This window comes from Trichosurus vulpecula, chromosome 5 (assembly GCF_011100635.1).
Source record: "Trichosurus vulpecula isolate mTriVul1 chromosome 5, mTriVul1.pri, whole genome shotgun sequence".
Lineage (NCBI taxonomy): Eukaryota > Metazoa > Chordata > Mammalia > Diprotodontia > Phalangeridae > Trichosurus > Trichosurus vulpecula.
The window spans coordinates 57,622,515-57,641,748 of record NC_050577.1 but is presented as its reverse complement, the minus strand read 5'-3'; positions in this window follow the sequence as shown (position 1 = coordinate 57,641,748).

Genomic DNA, 19,234 nt, shown 5'->3' with positions numbered 1-19,234 from the left:
AGTATGAATATTTGAACAGGGTAATGGGAACTAGACTTTTTATACAAGAAATACACACATACTCGCTTGTTTTAACAAAATTAACAGTCCTGAAATTACAAAGGAAATAAATAGAATGTCCTTCAATTGTTTTTATACAGTCTCTGTTCATTTCCATACATTTCTATATTACTTCAACTTTAAAACATTTTAAGTAAGAGGTGGTTATAATTGAAATTTTAAAAAATAGAGCTTTCAGTATTTCCAAAAAAGTATTTATTTTCTTTTTTAAGGGCTATGAATGCCTTTCATTAATCATGCTACAGTCTTTTCCCAAAATGCTCTCTCTCCTCTTTTCTCCTCTCTATCGCAACAAACAAAATGTTAGTCAAAACCAACTAAGTCTAACCACCTCTGTATATAATATTCCATACCTATAGCTGTCCTCACCTCATTCCAAGAGTGGGGGAAGTATATTTCACCATCTGTCCTCAGGGACTAAATTTTCTTTTTAATTGCCTTATCTGAGTGAAAACAAGACAAAAACACCAAAACTCTGCTGTTTTATTTTAAAAAGAATATGTATATTAGTCACACAATTATTCAAAAAAGTCTCCACTCTAATATTTCCATGGTCAAATTGGCCACATAAGCAAAGTTACACATCTACTTCTTCACAACACCTATTCTTAACTTTGAGCACATCTCTCCTACGCTTACATTGCCAATTTTCCACAAAGGTAAAAAGCGTGTCTCCATTTCCCTTCCAGGTTTCCAGATCCAGGCAGCTCTGACAGCAGTTTTATTTTGAGGTAGTAAAAAAAAAAACAACCACCCAACTAGGGATTGTGCCCTAATCAGCCCAGAATGCCAGAACAAATTAATCCCTTTCAACATTTCCAGCAACAGTAAAACCACAGATTCCAGGTTGGCCCCTTATATGGACACAAATTACAACCCTACTCAACCTAGTGATCAGCATGAACAGCTGGAATTTTCATATGAATGGAGTTCAGAGGCTAGGTTACTAGTTGAAAGTTATAGACTTGTCCTTATTCCTAAAGGCAGAAGAATCCCATTTTTCTTAAACTATCTCTTTTAAAAGACAGTTGCTGCACAGTCCACATAAAATCCCAAATGACCTCTTTTAAAATCAGTCCACTGGAATTTGCTTACTTGTATTTTTTTAAAAAAAATAAGTTTGTTTTATGTACGCATTATTTTAATTGACTTTAATGACTTCTCAAATAGGGCACAATCTCTAGTTAGATGGTTGTTTTTATCCCATACTGAAATAAGACTGCTGTCACACCTGGGAAAGGCATACCTTTTCCAAGCCCTATTATAAACTTGTCTTCTGTACACTTTAGTAAACTTGCATTCCCTTTAGGATCAAATATAAACTATTCAGTTTGGTATTTAAAGTCTTTACTCTACCCCCTTGGGGTCCCCTCCTCACAATCTGCTGATCTGCAAACTTGCTGTTCCTTACACACAAGAGTCCATTTCCTGCCTCCGGGTCTTTGCATGGGCTGTCCCCCATGCCTGGAATTCTTCCTTGACTCTCTCTTCATGCTCTTCCTCCTCAACTCTGCCTCTTAGAATTCCCAGTTGCTTTCAAAGTTCATAAAAAATGACATCTTACGGAAGGCCTTTCTTGATCTCAATTAGGGGGCTCTCTAGACTGAAATTATCTTGTATGCTATTTATTTTGTATTCCAAGAGTCCTGACATATTGTCTCGCACAACAGAACATAAGCTCCTTAGGGGTCAAATCTACTTCATTTTTTTTGTCTTTGTAGCCTTGGTGCCCAACAGAGTATCCTCAAAGTGAGGGTAACAAAGCATCATCAAATCGGTAGCTACTATGCTTTGGAAGAATTAATGTTGTTATTGTTTTTCAGTCATTTCAGTGATGTCTAACTCTTCATGACTCCATTTGGGATTTTCTTGGCAAAGATACTGGAGCAGTTTGCCACTTCCTTCTCCAGCTCATTTTACAGATGAGGAAATTCAGGCAAACAGGGTTTGACTTGCCCAGGGTCACACAGCTACTAGGTGTCTGAGGCCAGATTGGAACTCAGGAAAATGAGTCTTCCTGACTCCAGGTTGGGCACCCTGTGCACTATGGCACCACCTAGCTGCCCTAGCTGTAGGTAGCCACATGCCTCTTATCTGAGCAGTGTGGTCGGAATAATGTGTGATACAAGGTATCACTGCATTCCACTCTGTTGCATTTTTACAGAGAATGTATCATAATCCTTTATCTTCTTCTCCACAGGAAAAGTCAAATGAGGCTACTAGGTTTCTAAGTGGCAGACTTATATGGCTTCACAGCGCTTCCTTATATAAATACATCCTAATGTGCTACCAGGAAGCCAAGAGACAGAACTATAAATAGCTATATACCCAACGTGTAGAGGAAGTGGACTTTGTAGTCACGCCAACTCATACATAACCAAGATGATGGAGTTTTCAGATCTCAGATTTTATTTTTATCCTCCTCTCTACCTAAAGGAAATAACCTCATTAGGAAGAGTACCTTCATCCATAAAGAACTAGGGTTGCACATTAAAGATTAGAGTAAAACTTTATTCAATTAGAATAATGGGGGAGAATTCTACTCTAATTTAGGGATAAATGTGAATAATGATGTATGGCTGTGAAAGCTGAGCACTGCAGAATTGTCACTTTTGAAGTGTGGCGCTGGAGAAGACTTTTGAGAGTCCCTTGGACAGCAAGGAGACCAAATCAGTCAACACTTAAAGAAATTAATTCAGACTATTAACTGGAACTGAAGATGAAGCTTAAATACTTTGGCCACATAATGAGAGGACAAGATTCATTTGAAAAGACCTGGATGTTGGGAAAGATTGAAAGCAAAAGGAGAAGGGGACAGCAGAAGATGAAATGGATAGATAGTGTCATGGAAGCCATGAACATGAGTTTGGACAGACTTCGTGAGATAGTAGAGGACAGAAGGACATGGTGTGTTATGGTCCATAGAGTCATGAAGAGTTTGACATGACTGAACAATGATGATGAGTTATGGGAGGTATTTTTATGCAGTCATTACTTTCAAGAAAAATTGAAAATGAAGGTATAGGTATTAATAAGTTGAAGTATGCTGATGAATTTCTCATCATTACATGATATTCAGTACTCAAACGGATCTATGATTTCAAGACTTCCCTCCAACAATGCAGAGTAAAATCCATTCATGCCTGCCCATTCTACGCGATTCTTGTTTATTCAAAAACTCACTTTTCCATTTATATCCCTAAGGCTCCTGATAATGTTCACATAGTGAGCACTTAATATATTCCACATTCATTCATTGATTCAATCCTCATTCTCTCTGGACATAATGTGGATACTGGTAGAGAATTCTGGCTACCCATCTCTCATCCTTTGTGCTTACCACATGACTAGCCCATTTTCTCTTTCTATAATGTAATTCCATGATGTTATCCTTTCCTTCTGATCTTCTTCAGAGATTTTTGTTGGGGATATGGTGCAGCTTGCTAACATCTACCATGTGCCTTTCCTTTGCTCACTTCTGGGATGCTCATCTATAGTTCTTTGGAGACAGTCATGTTCCAGGTCTCATTGCCACAGAAATGCCAGCAAAATGTCTATACTGAAAAATGGGCCTTTGTTTTATGAATGGGGTCAGTAAAAAGCCTTATCATATATAAAAGGCATACTGATAAAACTGAACCTAGAACTGCTTAGTTTGTAGGCATATTAAAAGAATCTTTGAGTCTTTGATTTGAAAATGTTAATAATTTAAGATGCTTCCTACCCAAATAAAAAAAAAATTCTGAAGATTCAAAGACAAAAACAATCACCAAAGGCCCCTCTTTTTAACACCAGTGTTCTTCACATGATGTCATTTGGCCACAAGTCATGGAACACTATGGTCTCTGAAAAAAATAAACCTAAGGACCACCCAAAGGGAAATGAAGAAGAACAAGGTATGTGGGTGTGAATAGGCTATGAACTTCTCAACCGAGGAATTACATCAGAGAAGTGGTATGAAGGATGCCATAAAAGAAATGTATAATTCAGAAAGAAGATGGGTGAATTATATGTCATGAGCAAAGGCAAACCAGTGGACTACTTGTGTGATCCACAATCATCCACCGGATTTTGAAGGATACATGGAAGATGGCAATACCCTAGTGAACTCATGAGATGATATGGAAAAGGGTCACTTAGGATAGCCAGTGATGTTCATTTGTGGAGCAAGTGGCCACATGTATGAGAGTATGCATCTCTGGGAGTGTTGAATTATAAAAATTATGAAATAATGGAAAATCAGAGTTCAAAAGGACCTCAAAGGCCTTTTGGTCTAAACCATGCCTAAATAAGAGTCCTCACTAACATACCAGGCAAATGGTCATCCAGCCATTACTGGTATTTTGAAATTATTTCATACTGGAACTTACTGAATACTAGGTTCTACGCCACAATGACCAATTGTCCTATGGGAAAGAAGATAGGATAGCAGGGGAAATAGCCATAGCAGTCAAGATAATTGCTACTATCCTCGTATGGTTGTTTTCCATCTGCCATTGGGGTTCTTGGACTCTCTGATAAATGGTTGTATAATAACCAGTTACAATTCTCTGGCTAGTTAGGACTATTGCATCATCATCGCAGGATCATAGGAATGAAAGCAACCTTAGAGATTATTTAGGGCAACTCCCTCTTTTTTAGAGGAGGAAATGAAGACCTAGATAGAGGTAAAAAATTATTAGCCTAAGATTATATAGCTTGTAAGTCACAGGAACATGAATTTAGAATGGGAAGTAGCCTGAAAGGTCATACAAATAAGGTCATCCCCCTGATTTGATGTGATTTGTCCAAGAGCACATAGGTGACAAGCAGAATGAGGACTCAAACTTAGGTCGATATCTCCAAGCTTAGCAGGAAAGTTTCTTTCTTGCTCTTTCTACTGTATCATGATTCTTTCTTCTCAGAGATTCAAACCCAAATCCTGTGGTTTCACAGACTCTTTCCCTATGCCACACTGCCTGGCTTGCTTCATTTGTTCCAACTCTATCACATTATCACACAATTATCACATTTTTCATATTCTGTGATGTCAATTTCTACCGTATAGCAAAACAAAAGCCATATGGTTGCTATTTTGTTTTGCACAGTATCTAGGTCATTTTTTGTTGTTGAAAACTTCCTGATTAGGAAATAATAACCTCCTTGTGAAGGCTTAGAAAAGTCATGTTTTTTTTCCAGGTGAATGCCTCAGTTGGAACACCTACCTGCTGAGAGCTTGTCTCTTTCCATATGTAGACTTGGGTCTTCTGTATAATATCCCAGCCAACTACTCTCTTTTACCTGGGAATTATTTCCACCATCCCTATAGGGGTCTGGCGACTTGAAATGCCCAAGATCATCTCAGGGGTCCATTACCAGGTACATCAGGCACAATTCCAGTGCATCTCAAAAATCTGCTAACCTCAAATAGAGCCTCTAAAGGTTCCTCCTCTTACCAATTCCCATTGCTATGGCAACACTGCAGTATGCCCATACTAACTTCAAAACTCGATGCAGACTAGGCAGCCATCCTGATTCATATGATTGCTCAAGAAAGCAGACCTAGAGAGAGTTCTCTGCCTTCATATTAGCACAAGTTTGCACCCTTCTCCAAACCATACCCATGGCATCATCTGTGAAAGGAAAAGGGAGCAAGAAGAAAAATTAGAGAAAGATATAACACCATCTTCTTATCATCATTTCCACAAGATGGGAGGCACTTTGGCATAGTAGATAGCAAGCTGACTTTGGAGTCAAGAAGACATAAGTACACTGCCTCTGGCATTTATTTGCTGTGTCTCCGTGGACAAAAACTTTAACTTTTCACAGCCTTCCAGCAACATTCCAGGGCAGCAGTTGCAGATGAGATGTCTGTTTGTATAAGGCGAAGGGAGTTTCCAACTAGGAATTTCTGGTGTGTGTGTGTGTGTGTGTGTGTGTGTGTGTGTGTGTGTGAACACAGGTATGGTTGAAAAAATATTACCCTCTCCATAGCCCAGGAGTAAAATCATAGAAAGCAATCCTCCACAAGCCAGTCATTTCTGAGTTCAAATAGCCTCTTTATATAAGATGTGAAGAACTCAAACTGTTGACAAATGACAGTTTACACTCATATAACTTTATACCTTTCAAAGTCCTCTCATTATCTCATTTGAGCCTAATGACAAACACATGAGATAAGCAGAGTGGGCAAGACTGTATCAATTTACAAATAAGGAAAGTAAGGTCTAAAGAAGTTCAATGACTCATCCAAAGTCACAGCCACTACATGGCAGAGTTGGGTGTAGAACAAAATCCTTCTGATTTGATTTACTCGACTGCTCTTCTCACTACTCCCTCCTGCCTGGTTCTTCCACCCTTATTCCACATATCCTCACTACATCTGCTTGATTCTTCAAATACCTTTATAAGAAGTTACTTTATTAGATTACTGTGGGAGATTAAAATTTAAGACAGACCAACAGCAAACATTTTTGAACATTCTTTACCTACTAGGTTGTTGAGATAAAAAGAAGTTTCAGAGTATATTCCTTGTCCTCAACATAGTTAGGGAGACAATACATACCAGGTGCCCCAAAATCTTAGTAAGATTTTAAGCTTTTAAAGCTTTAAAAAACTCTATTTTTAAGAAAGCTATCAAAACTTACAACTGCACTAAGACTTTTGGGACACCCTGTATATTGCATGCTATACAATTTGGTTAAAATAAGATGTCTTAAAGATTAGAAGTTAGTTTTTAATACTTTTAAACCCTGAATTTTTCCTCATTTTTGTTTGCTTTTTTAAAAAATTCCTTGCATTTGAATGTAAACTCCTTGGTAGTAGTGATTGTTTCATTCATTGTATTTGTATCCTCAGTGTCTGGTAGAGTTCTGGCACACAGGAGATGCTTAATGAATCCTTGTTGATTTATCAATGTTTGATATTTTCCCATATGAGGGGCAACATGAAATAATCGACAGAGATGACCAGATTGAAGAAGGCTTGGATTCAAATTTTGCCTTTGTCACATACCGGATGTATGACTCTGGGCAACTCTTTAACATTGTCAGTTGCAGAGAAGGTACCAACCTGCTATGTTGAAAGAAGTTCCTCATTCATGGGGAGTTGTACACACTGATTAAATCACAGCTTTCTCTCTCTTTTCCTCCCTTTTCCCTCTTTCCTTCTCCCTTTCCCCCACTCTGTCTCTCTGTCTCTGTCTCTCTCTGTCTCTGTCTCTCTGTCTCGCTCTCTCCCTCCCTCTCTTCCTCCTTCTCTGTCTTTCTCTTTCTCCTACCCATAGTGACTAGTAGCAAAAACCCACAAAAGACCAAGAGACAGGTTGTACATTGAGTTTAGGGAATGGTATAACTTAGAGATGAAAACCAGCTTCTTTCCATGTAGGGTGGGGAAAATTAAGGGAAACCAACACAGGGCAGTAAAAATGGTGAAAACATTAACAGAGTTAAGCCCTAGGGGTTTCTGATGGAAAAAAGTAGGAGCATTTAGGTGCAAAAGACAAGTGCTGCCACTGCAACAAAGGCCTTTTTTGTGGTGTGTAGGGAGGACCAAGGAAATATCTATATTGCTGCTTATTTGGGATGATATATAGGTAATTTCCAATTAAGAAAATTTCTTTAGGAAAAAGAGCAGGAGAAAGAGACATGTGCAAATACAAACTCATATCCTCTACTTTGGTGAATTAATAGGACCTATTAGCGAAGGAAAATGGTTGCCACCATGAAAACAAAATAAGTGAAGATATGAAGAATCAAGTTAATTAAAGGAAGATAGGGTGACCATCAGGGTGCTCCCTCTATAAAATTACAAGGATACAGCAAAGGAAAATTGCGAATAATTAACTGAAACTTTTACAGTAATGAAATGAGCATAATTTTACATATTTTATAACTTATCCTATGAATCTAGCACAACAGAACAGTTCTATGGTTACATTTTTTGGGAAGGTGTCCAAATCTGTGATCTCATTGCATCTAAATAAATCCATATGGAGATCCCTTCCACCAATGCCAATCAGAGCTTCTTCTGGAACTTAAGAGTTTTGGAGAGGTTCCCAAGGCATTGAGAAGTTAAGTGACTTGCCCAGGATTATGTGCTGTGACATTTAAAAACTTCAAGAGACATAGTTTCTGGGTAATTAATCACTTTATTAATAATGCTAGCATATTATTAATAAAAGATGGTCATTTGGTTGTCTTTCTTAGACCAAGACAAACCCTGGAATCCACTGAATTCTTATAGGCCCTTGGAAAAGTGGGTATTCTTGAGGGTGGAAATCAACTCTGATTGGTTAACAATTAATGAGAGAATGAATATTATAATGAGAGATGGACCTCTTCTAATGAGGGGCTGGGAATGTGCCTTTGATCATGTCATGTATTTCCAAATCACCCCCAAGCCTTGGGCAATCTAATCAAAGAATTTATCCCCACCCAAACCTGAGTAAAACTCAATGGGCCTGGAATCACCTACATAAGTAGTCTAGGTGGGGTAAATTTTTGGCACAGGTCAGTAATATCCTTCACAGACTGGGGTTTGAACAAGGAAATAGGACAGGGAAAAAGCCTGGATCTCTCCCATTATTGGTTATTAATAATCATTTCTCTCAGTATAAAGGGTAACACTCAACCCCAGGTCTTCCATAGTATAATGAGAAGAACACTGAAATTAGAGTCAGAAGATATCTGTTCAAAAGCTCATTCTGGCACGTATTGTCATCACTTAACTTCCTTAACTTAACTGGGCCTCAGTTCCCTCATCTGTAAAATGGAGGTAGGGGTGAGGGTGGGACTTGATGACCCTGAACATTCCTTCTAGCTCTAATAATTATGACTCCAGAGCCAATCAATATATCTTGCTGCCTTTAATATGACTATTTAACAAATACTATCTAGTGATTTTAATTGGATTTAATTTTCTTTGTACAACACCATAACAGACTTTGCTTTGATGCAAAAAAGAATGATAATAAAGGACGTCTTATGCTGAATTAAGCTCAGTTTTAATCCAGGAATCAGTTACTTGCTGCTAGGTCTTCAGGGGGAGCCTTCATTTGAGCCTCCAGGTTATTGTGGTAAGGACGCATAATGTGCTTTTTTCCTACTATAATACTATGGTAATTGGGGATTGGGAGAGAGGAGGAATGCTTTTCAATCTCAACAGCCAAAATATTACTTCAGCAGCCCCACTCTTTCCACATAAATTGTTCAGCTGTGGCCATAGTTTCTTCTGTTATACTAGGAAGGGTTGATTGATAGTGATCTGTGGACTTTATGGAACCAAATGTTCCTATTAAAACATTTTGTTCTAAACGTTGACTTAATATATCTATGATTCTCACCTGTTATTCATAAATAATGTCTTTCTTCTTTTTTTCTCCACATCCTTTGACTTCAACCCATTTGGGTTCAGAGCTCACCACAGTATAAACAAATATGGACAAAGTAATTAGCTATAAATTTTAGGGCTAAGGGGGTGCTTTTTCCATTTTCTGTTGCTTCTTGAGGGGAAAATTGCCTTTTGGTTAAAGGAAGCACATCAATCCCACATGAACAACACTAACAAAACTCATTTAGAGGGGGAGAAATCAGCAGTCATCATCTAATTTTCAAAACCAAACAAACATGAAATTCAGGTCTAATTTTTAAAATTATGTAATTTCTAACACCAAAAAGCACCAAAAGTTGAGTATTAAGGAATAAAGGAAAAGTTTAGGATTGTCGATCTTGTCATTGGAACTTTAAAAACACAAACTCTAACCATTAATCTACTGAAAATCATCAAGGATCTCTTAATCAACAAATCAAGTACTCTTTTTTTAAAAAAATTCCTCATTTTCTTTGAAATTTACAGAATTCACTCTATTGATCTCCACACTTTATTCATCTCAAAAAATTCTCCTTCCTTTATTTCTATGATTCTGCGATCTCCTCCTACCTCTCTGTCAAATTTCTGTCTATTTTACTGGCTATCCTTCCTATCTTCCAAATGTAGGAATTCCTTAAGACTGTCCTTAGTAGTCTTTTCTTTCTATACTCTCTTCCTTGGCAATACTATTTTTTTTACAGTGGTTATTATTGGTTTGGAATAGATAATTCCCAAATCTATTATCTTGAATCCTCAACTCTCTCCTGACCTGCACACTTGAACTCACATTGCCTACTGGATATTTCCTGGTTGTTTCACTAGCAATTCACATTCAACGTCATCAAATCTAAACTCATCTCACCATCCAAACTTTCCCAAGTTCTCATTTTCTGTTAATGATATCAATACCTTCTCAGTCAGTTAGGAAACCTCAGAGAAATCTTAAACTCCTTTCATTCACTCACTACAAACATTCATTATCTACCAAATCTTGCTGACTCAATCCACAATGCTCACATTTAACCTGTTCTGGGACCTCATTACCACTTATCTGGACTATTGCAATAGCCTCCTTATGGGATTCCATAGATTCTCCTTTCCTCATTCCTTCCCCACTAGGCTCAGAATCACCTTCCTAAGCATAGCTCTGATCATAAAATCCCCCTTCTCAAAAACCTTTGATGGCTTTCCATTGCCCATGGAACAAAACCCAAATTTCTCAGCATAGCTTTCAAAAGTTCTTTCCATAAGCTTTTCACCTGCCATCCCAGACTTACTTACCTTTACTCTCATCCACACACTTTACGTTCCAGACAAACTGGACAGCTCCATACTTTCGAGTTGATCCTACTTGTATTTTTGCTCTTGCTAGTGCCTCTATGTACAATGATTTCCCCACACACACTTCTCACCATCAAAATTCAACTCATTTTTGAAGTCCAACTCTTCTTAAGCCTTCCCCCAGTCAAAAATAATTTCTCACTGTACCCTTTAGGATGCTACAGCTCCCACAAGGCACTTATCCTATAAGAAAATTATCAGAAATTTTAATCCTGTTTTATATATTTTATGTAGATGCTTGTCATCTTTTCCCCTAAATGGTCAACTCTTTATGAGTACATAGACTATAATCTTCTTTAGGGCAGTCATTATTTCATTTTGTCTGTATTCCCAGTATTTAGCATAATGCCTAGCACAAAGCAGGAACTTATTAAATGTCTCTTAAATGGAATTAAATTCTTCATTTCTCTGCAATGGTTAGCAGGGTACCTTTCATGTTGTAAATGCTCAACACATGTGCTGAATGAACAAAGACAACCTACCACTGAGATCAATTACTATGAATGGACTCCTCATTCTCCAGTTGAAGCTGACCAGTAAAGCCAGTTTTAAAACTCTTTTACTTTACTTGTTTATTAAGCCCGTTATGCTCTACTGTGCCTGTCAGTACACATATGTGTTATTTGCATGTTTAAAAACACACTAATATTTTAAAATGAACACATCCAAAAGGAAAGATTTAATCTCTTAAACACTTCTTCAAGTGAATTATTGTATTCAACTATTGTTATTATATTTGTTGTTATTATTACCTTCTAAATAGGAAAGTGAAGCACATAACCAATAAATCAAAATTGTTTGTAAATTGGAAATGACATCAGAAAGGATATTTAACATAGCACACTTGTTGCTCTCCTTGACTACTAGAATCAAGCAAAGCACTAAATTAGCCCCTAAATCAAATGCAAAAGCTGTCCCAAAATCTGATCTTCAAAAGTAGCCTGCATACTTCTTTCAGAACAATTGCATAATTAACAAAAGACATTCAGTTTTTTTTTTATTTTTGTGATTCAAAAGCAGCAACAACAGACTAAAGTCTGCTTGTATATTTCCAGTTTCCAGCATTTCTTTTTTTTTCTTTTTTCATTTTTTGGTTACAATACAATAATGTAATAAAGGCAAATATTAAGTCTCTATTCTCCCACATTCCTCTGGCAAGCTCCCTCTGCTACTACTAGTTCCCTCTACCCAGAAAAATAATTATATATATATATATATATATATATATATATATATATATGTGTGTGTGTGTGTGTATGTATGTATCAATAAAAATAATAGCTCAGATTTATAGGGCATTCGATCTTACTCAAAACTGTTTACTTCACAACAAGCTGATGAGACCTAAAGTATTACCCCTATTGCACAGATGAGGAAGCTGAGGCTCAGGAATGTTGTCTCTCTGTCTCTCTCCCCTTCTCTCCTCTATCTCCTTCTCTATCTCTCTCCCTCCCTCTCTTTCTGTCTCTGTCTCTCTCTGCCTCTCAACCTCTTTCAGGGAGATTGCCTACCTAGGAAGTGGTCCACCCATGATCTTCCCATCCATGTCTTCTGACCCCAAATTTAGTTTTCCATTATGGTGTTGCTTTTCAAGGATATTTGCAATACTTTAATGTGTTTCAGTGTGAAATTCAAACATTTTAAAATACACATGACCTCTTTGGTTAAAAATGTCATATTTTCATTTTAGAAAATTACCAAAATGCAATAAAGTCTTACATTCTACACCAAAATACATAGCTTCTCACAGTAACAAACGGTAGTGTTATCATTTCCAAATGCACATTGAAATTAAAAAAATAGAAACGTACCTTTCCCCCTTACCTTGAATTAAGATCTTGCTACATATTTCAATGGAAAAATCTAATTCTAAGAACAGTAAATGTAAAAAAAGTCATACTTCTCTCAATTGCAATAATGGACTCATTCTCCCTCTCCTCCCACCCCTTTCCAACCTCTCAGTACTAAGAGCATTCCACCTTGCTAATAAATCCAACAGTGCTTAGAATCCTAGGAGACCAGAACTTCATGGTTATCTCAGTGTTCTTTTGTGGAGACTCTGAAAAATAAGCCACATCCTACAAATAGTCTATCTGCCTTAATGTTATAAGAGTGCCTTATATGTACTGGTAGCTCAAATATTTGTTAAAAGAATGAGAACTTACTGCTGTGTTCTAAATTAGCGAAAAAAATCTGTGTCAAAGCCTTAGAACCAAGAACACAAAAACAAAACAAAATGTGCTTCATTTGTCAAGGTTTGGATCTACAACAGGCAACATAGATGACACCAATAAAAAGTCAAGTACAGATAACAAATCAAGTGCAAGAGAGACTTTTTTTTTAGATGGAGGTAAGCCTGGAAATGACACTATCACCACCACCACAAAAAGGGAAACAGGGAAAACCATAGGAACAAGAGGAAAACAATATTTTTAAAATGGAAGAAAACAACAACAACAAAAAGGATTTCAGATAGGGACACAAACCAGAATTCTGTTACTACCTCATTAAATTTAATATACATAAAAGCTATACAACAAAACGTGACAGATTCATGCACAATATTTTGGTTTTTCTTCACATAGTACAATGTATGTATTTATTGATGGTTGTTTATGATCAAAAGGATATTTTTTAAAATGTCATCAAAATGAAAAATGTTTTTTCTTTTTTTAATAGATTTTCTTGCTATGTCTTGGTTTTATATAATTGAGATCACTGCCCCCCCCCATATTCCCAAAAAGCCATACTTAGAACTAAGAATTTTTTAAAAGGAAAAAAGAGGAAGAAAAAATCCTAATAAAACTGGTCAACATATTGAGAAAATTTATTATTACATGCGATATTCCACACCCATGGACCTTGACTATGTAAGGGGTGAGGGCACATGTCTAATCATTTGTCTACATAAAGTATTTCCCCTGCCATTCAAAAATCCCTCTTAGGTCATGGAAAGAGCTTATGGGATCTTCAATCTCTCCATCGACTGAGGTAGATGTGAGCTTCCTCAAAATTTGGCTTTTTCCATCCATTGAGAACTATATTGAAGGGAATATCTATTATCTCCCAGGGGAGACAGAAGGTCTTACAGGAGATAGACCAACTTGAAGTATGGAGATAGGGTATTGAGAGAACTCCTCTCATTGGCTTCAGTCTCCACAGTGAAGTCTGAAGCATGGTCGCAACTGCTGAGAGAAAGTGAGTGAAGGTGGAGTTAAAGGCTGGAGGAGGTGAGATAAATTTTGAAACCACTCCTGTAGAGAATGTGTTCATCTGCCTATGATTGTCTGGCTTTTTCTGTGTTCTGTCTACTTCAAACCCCTAAGGACAGTACAACATAGCAACATATCAGCTCAGCCACAGCAACCCCATTTTCCTGGGCCCCAAATCAGAACACATTGCCTGACAAAGGACATGTCTTTTTTTTCAGAGACAATACACTTCTTTTCTTGAGATTAGGATTCTCTTGGAAAACATGGGACTCATTGTAACCATAGGTAGCTTTTTATGATGCCTTGCCTGTGGGTTCACTCTGCCCATGAACCTAAATAGGCATATGATTGTCCATCCCCTCGCTGTGGTATATGAAGGGCTCTTGTGCATCTCAATTGTCCTTCCTCAACCCTCAAAGTAAGCTTATCTGGTTTACAAATTGGATTAATTTCATGTCACAAAGAACTATAATGTAGGGGTTGGACTGCATGTCCTTAATAGGTCATTTCCATCTCTAACTTACGAAAAACACCATGCTGTTTCGAGTGGGGTGAGCAACTGTTCTGGGAAGGCCTGAAAAAACAATTTTCACTGGCAGGCACCCAAGCGTTTTTTTGTAATGATGGAGCCAGCTGAACCTAATATAATACACACAAGGCTGAATCTACCACATGATCTGCAAAAGGATCTTTCCATTTTTTTTAGGTTTTAACAGAAAAAAATTGACTTTTTTTCCTCTAGAGAGAAATTGATATAGTATCAGGATTACCAAGGACACTTTGCCCACTCACTGCAATTTAAAAGAATCTATTAGAGATCCTAAAACACACAACATTAAGCTAAAACTTGTGATTTCTTAACTGATCAGAAAAAAATCCAAACCTTTGCTTACTCATGAACATGATTGGAGATTCTTTGGTTTCCAAGTTGCTACATATTGTGGCAGCTCAAATATTAATAGAAAATAATTAGAATTTTGCAAACTTCTCGTACCTACAGAATGTTGTGCAAAAACATTCATGACACATACTACAATCAGACATAGAATTCTTTTGTTTAGCTCTCACTGATCCTCTATCCCATTCCTCTCCTTGGCTGTTTAAAACCCTCTCCTCTTTCTTTAAATCCTCTACTCTACCATTACGCTATCTGCTCAGCAAATCATTCTACCTTACAATTAGATAAGCTTGAGACTCTAAAATGAGCTCTCATTATTTCTTCTCTACACTAAAACCTTGCCACATCCTCAACAACCCTCTTCTCTTCAATTTCAGAAGATGGGATGGCTGACCTTCTCAAAAATGCTAATTCCAAGTTGTGACCATGATCTCATTCCCTCTCATCTCCTTCATCACCTTATCTTGCTCCATCAATCATTTTCCCTCTATCTTTCATCTTTAATTCCTCTTTTTCCACTATCTCTTTCTCCTCTGCTTCACATCTTCCCTATTATAAAAAATAAAACAAACTGCCAAATCATAATCCTCATTCTCCTTGAGAAATATTTAATTCCATCTTGAAAATTACTCTTTGCTTGGTTTCCATGACACTTTCTTTCTGCTCATCTTGCTTCTTGGACCCTCCTTATTAGTTTCTTTCACTGTGTCCTCTTCTTTTTCATTCCATGTAAGTTTGTGCATTCTCCAGGACTCTGTCTTTAGTCCTTTTTTGTTCCCCATATTCTCTCCCTTGACAATTTTTTCCATTCCCATGGCCTCAATTATTTCATCTGCACAAATGAAGTCTAAATCTCTATCTCTATCCCTGAGCTCCAGTCTCATATTTCAACTGCCTAGTGGACATCTCCATCTAAATGTCTCCTATCAACTCATTTTCATTATGTCTAAAATTTAACTTCTCCTTCTCCAAAAAAGTCTTCTCTTCCTACTCATTTTTCTATTTCTTTTAATGGAAGCAACATTCTTCTCCTAGTCACCACTTGAAAACTTAGTAATGTTTTCATTCTTCTTCCTAAGCATCAATTGCCAAATCATGTCAATCCATCATTCATGAAGATTTTACAATGTGCCAGGCATTGTGCTATATCCTGATACAATGAAAAGTAAAAACGGTGTTTGCCCTCAAGAAGCTTAAAATATAATGGAGTGGAAGGTGCAATATATAAATACACAGGTACATCCAAGATGTATACAAAGTAGATGTAAATTAATCTTAGAGTGGAAGACTACCAGGACAATCATCTTTGGCATTCATGCCCTTTTTTCTTGGATTACTAAAACATTCACCTAACTGGACCTATTGTCTCCCATTTACTCTCTCACTGATGACAAAGTAATTTTTACTAATGCATAGGTCTACGTCAATTGGCCCTCTCCTTCCTAAAAACCTTCAGTGACTGCCAACTGCTTACCAAATAAAAGTTAACTTTCTCATGATGGCGTTTAGGCCGTCCACAAACTGTCCTAATCTCCCACTATTTTTGCCTTTCTTTGTAACCACAAAGTTTAGCTGCATGCTGTACATAATAAATGCTTGATTCATTCATTGATTGATGTCATGTTCATCCCAGCCAAACTGAACTACACATCCTCTGCTCCATCATCTCAGTCCATTTATTCACCTTGAATCCCACACCAGGAGAGGATTTTCTACCCTCTTCAATCAACTTCTTGTTAAAGTCCTTCCCATCCTTCAAAATGCCACTTCCTCCAAATTATCCACCAAGAAATAGCTGCTTCTCTCCCAAATTTCTTTGCCACTCTTTTTGACCCTCTTAATGATATTCAAATTGGCACTGTATTTATATATGTCTTTCTACACTGCTAGTGGCAGATTGTAAAGTCCACATGGACCCTCCCACATCAGCATAGTAAATACTTAATAACTGTGTGTTGATTTATACATTGTTGATTCATTCTAATTTTGTCCTTTGGGGCTTGGGCAATTTTATCATAAAGGGTGAAAGTTTTAAAACTGAAGAAACAGACAGGCAGCTTGCACACTGCCATAACATATACTCCCAGGGAGATGAACAAAACCACAGACACACTCATCTCCCACTTGTGGTTTTGGTCCAGGCAGGGAAAAGACACAATCTAGCGCTACATTTTCCCAATGATAGTAGATATCTCAGTAGGGTTTGAGGAAGGTTCTGATTGTCTGAGATTTTTGTTTGTTTGGATCAATGAAATTGGCATAGTCCTGAAATTCAAAAGCCATTGCAGGGGTTGGAGGAGCTTGGTTATGCCACTCTCTATACCTCCCTGTAAAGTGAATCAGTGAATGGGAAGATCTTTGCCACCCATTCACTGGGCTTCGGGGGTGGGGCTTTCAGGGTCCTGGGGGGAGTGGCTAGAACTGGAGCCAATGGTAGGCACCTGAGTTCTGGACCATGTGATGACATGAAGCCTGTGGTGGGAGGAGCTTGCTGAATGGTTGGAGCAGAGCTAAGAGGCAGTTGGTGAGACAGTTGGTGAGAGCAGTTAAGAGCTGAAGGAGAGAAGAAGCAGTCAGCTAGCTGGAACACAGCTTGGAGATTGCAGCAGAACAGGTGGTGATGGGGGCAGGCGCTACAAAAAGGCAGGACTGATCCTCATGGAGACCAGAGAGTGCTGAGCAGGGCCTTGAGGCCAGTGGGTGATCTTCTTGCTGGAGGGCCCTGGCATTGGGAGGGGGGAAGCACCAGTATGGCACGGCTTGCTGCCATAATATTTTCCTGTGGCCTCCTGGTCACTATTGTGAGATGGGCATACTGGTTTGGAAGGTTCTTGCCAGGATGTTGAATTGGGGACACTGGTCCGTGGGTCTGCTACTTTTGAGTTTCAATAAATTCTTTAACTCCTCTGCCTTCTACTTACAGAATTCCTTATATCCTGCAATTCTGGACCATTCAGGCATATTCATGGTTATCTTTGAAGTCATGAATTCTGCCTTAATGATATACCCCCCCCCAACTGAATACTGCATACCCAGACTTGAGGACACTATTAAAGCACATACAGAAGGATGCCCTTAAAGAGCCATGGTCCATGTGGCAAAGATGGTTCAATAAAACACAAGAGTCTAGAAATAAAGGAAAAAATCCAAAACAATGACACAAGTAGCAAAGTTTTCCAATAAACATCGCAACTAAGTCAGAATCATCCAGTATAAAACATCTGTAGGTCCTGAATTTTCAGTATCCCAATGAAATAAAACATACATGAAAATATAAGCACTCAGCCTCCGGCCTAGCAACAATTTAGAGGACCCTGTTCCAGGGACAGCTGCAAAAGGCTACTTCTATATCATGTCTCTCATCACTAAGTCATTGCTGTAATTTTGAAGTGTTAATTGAGTCCAAAAGATAAAATGAACAACAGAAGACATGACTAAAACAAAATCAACACTATCCAAGTTACGATATTGAAAATGTTTTCTTCACGCATTGTCTTCCCCTATCTACTCGGCCTGTGGCGATTCCCTCCCCTCCACTTCCACACCATCCTTTAATTAAATCTGCTATTCCTCAAGCACCAGCATTCAAAATGAAGAAGAAATTACTTCTTACTCAATTTTGGTTTTCTAGTCAAACTAATAGTATTGTGACATTATAGTTTTTAACTGTCTTCATTGCAAGTTTGTAGTATTTCAATGGCATTATGGGTTAAATTGCCTTCTAGGGGTTAGCCTGGGAATTTACCACTATTTGTAGATACAAAAGCCAGAGGCCCTGGGAACAAAGTCATAAGGCAAGGAGAACTGAGTACAGCAGTAGGTATGGAGAAAGGTCTGCACTGCCCCTTGGGAAGGCAGACTGTGCTGTCTGGAAGTTATCCACATCTCACCTTTATCTCTTGGTCTGCTATTCCTGTGTCCTGACATCCTGGAGACTCTACTGTAGGACTGAGGAGTGACTCTAGCTATGATCCCAAATGGATTTTTTTAAAAAAAAAATTTGGCCTGGACTTGGGATTTCAGTGGTGTTAGGAACTTCTGTTAATAAAGCTTTCTCTATCAAGGCAGAATGAAAGATATTCTGAAACTTATTCTGTTAAATTGCCTAGGGGCACTGAGAGATTAAGTGATTCTTCCAGGATCTCATGGCTGGGAAGTAACAGAGGCATTCATTTAAAGAAAAAAAAGGAAAAGAATGGAGTCTGTAAACTATAGACCAATGAACTTAACTGTTATTCCTGGCAAAACTTTAAAACACTTTATTAAAGGGTTGGTTTGTGAATGTTTAGAAGGAAGCAATGATTACAAAAAGCAAGCATGGCTTCATCAATATGGCGTCTAAAGACTATCTTTGTAATTCACACATAATTTCTAC